We start from the raw sequence: 2,393 nt of genomic DNA on the forward strand, positions 1-2,393 counted from the left end.
CGCTCACTGGTGGCTCCAGCGCACGCGGTTCAGTCGCATCATTCACTCTGATGTGGTGTTCATGAAGTTGGGTGTTGAGGTGCATGTACTGCATTGTGACAGAAAGTCACTTTACAACATCTTACAAGCCCAAAGTGGATTTTGAAAAAAGTTTCCACGAGCGCATGTTTTGGCCGTCTCAGCCAACTGTCATGAAATATGAAAAGTAAACGTGTCTTCACTTTTCCTTCATAGCTTGAAATTGGAAGGTCTTAGAAGCTTGAAACCAAGCGCATACAACACAAAGGGCCTCAATGAGCTACTGGCCGCTCACTGGTGGCTCCAGCGCACGCGGTTCAGTCGCATCATTCACTCTGATGTGGTGTTCATGAAGTTGGGTGTTGAGGTGCATGTAGTGCATTGTGACAGAAAGTCACTTTACAACATCTTACAAGCCCAAAGTGGATTTTGAAAAAAGTTTCCACGAGCGCATGTTTTGGCCGTCTCAGCCAACTGTCATGAAATATGAAAAGTAAACGTGTCTTCACTTTTCCTTCATAGCTTGAAATTGGAAGGTCTTAGAAGCTTGAAACCAAGCGCATACAACACAAAGGGCCTCAATGAGCTACTGGCCGCTCACTGGTGGCTCCAGCGCACGCGGTTCAGTCGCATCATTCACTCTGATGTGGTGTTCAAGAAGTTGGGTGTTGAGGTGCATGTAGTGCATTGTGACAGAAAGTCACTTTACAACATCTTACAAGCCCAAAGTGGATTTTGAAAAAAGTTTCCACGAGCGCATGTTTTGGCCGTCTCAGCCAACTGTCATGAAATATGAAAAGTAAACGTGTCTTCACTTTTCCTTCATAGCTTGAAATTGGAAGGTCTTAGAAGCTTGAAACCAAGCGCATACAACACAAAGGGCCTCAATGAGCTACTGGCCGCTCACTGGTGGCTCCAGCGCACGCGGTTCAGTCGCATCATTCACTCTGATGTGGTGTTCATGAAGTTGGGTGTTGAGGTGCATGTACTGCATTGTGACAGAAAGTCACTTTACAACATCTTACAAGCCCAAAGTGGATTTTGAAAAAAGTTTCCACGAGCGCATGTTTTGGCCGTCTCAGCCAACTGTCATGAAATATGAAAAGTAAACGTGTCTTCACTTTTCCTTCATAGCTTGAAATTGGAAGGTCTTAGAAGCTTGAAACCAAGCGCATACAACACAAAGGGCCTCAATGAGCTACTGGCCGCTCACTGGTGGCTCCAGCGCACGCGGTTCAGTCGCATCATTCACTCTGATGTGGTGTTCATGAAGTTGGGTGTTGAGGTGCATGTAGTGCATTGTGACAGAAAGTCACTTTACAACATCTTACAAGCCCAAAGTGGATTTTGAAAAAAGTTTCCACGAGCGCATGTTTTGGCCGTCTCAGCCAACTGTCATGAAATATGAAAAGTAAATGTGTCTTCACTTTTCCTTCATAGCTTGAAATTGGAAGGTCTTAGAAGCTTGAAACCAAGCGCATACAACACAAAGGGCCTCAATGAGCTACTGGCCGCTCACTGGTGGCTCCAGCGCACGCGGTTCAGTCGCATCATTCACTCTGATGTGGTGTTCAAGAAGTTGGGTGTTGAGGTGCATGTAGTGCATTGTGACAGAAAGTCACTTTACAACATCTTACAAGCCCAAAGTGGATTTTGAAAAAAGTTTCCACGAGCGCATGTTTTGGCCGTCTCAGCCAACTGTCATGAAATATGAAAAGTAAACGTGTCTTCACTTTTCCTTCATAGCTTGAAATTGGAAGGTCTTAGAAGCTTGAAACCAAGCGCATACAACACAAAGGGCCTCAATGAGCTACTGGCCGCTCACTGGTGGCTCCAGCGCACGCGGTTCAGTCGCATCATTCACTCTGATGTGGTGTTCATGAAGTTGGGTGTTGAGGTGCATGTACTGCATTGTGACAGAAAGTCACTTTACAACATCTTACAAGCCCAAAGTGGATTTTGAAAAAAGTTTCCACGAGCGCATGTTTTGGCCGTCTCAGCCAACTGTCATGAAATATGAAAAGTAAACGTGTCTTCACTTTTCCTTCATAGCTTGAAATTGGAAGGTCTTAGAAGCTTGAAACCAAGCGCATACAACACAAAGGGCCTCAATGAGCTACTGGCCGCTCACTGGTGGCTCCAGCGCACGCGGTTCAGTCGCATCATTCACTCTGATGTGGTGTTCAAGAAGTTGGGTGTTGAGGTGCATGTAGTGCATTGTGACAGAAAGTCACTTTACAACATCTTACAAGCCCAAAGTGGATTTTGAAAAAAGTTTCCACGAGCGCATGTTTTGGCCGTCTCAGCCAACTGTCATGAAATATGAAAAGTAAACGTGTCTTCACTTTTCCTTCATAGCTTGAAATTGGAAGGTC

Source organism: Sardina pilchardus, unplaced genomic scaffold (genome assembly GCF_963854185.1).
Source record: "Sardina pilchardus unplaced genomic scaffold, fSarPil1.1 HAP1_SCAFFOLD_73, whole genome shotgun sequence".
NCBI lineage: Eukaryota > Metazoa > Chordata > Actinopteri > Clupeiformes > Clupeidae > Sardina > Sardina pilchardus.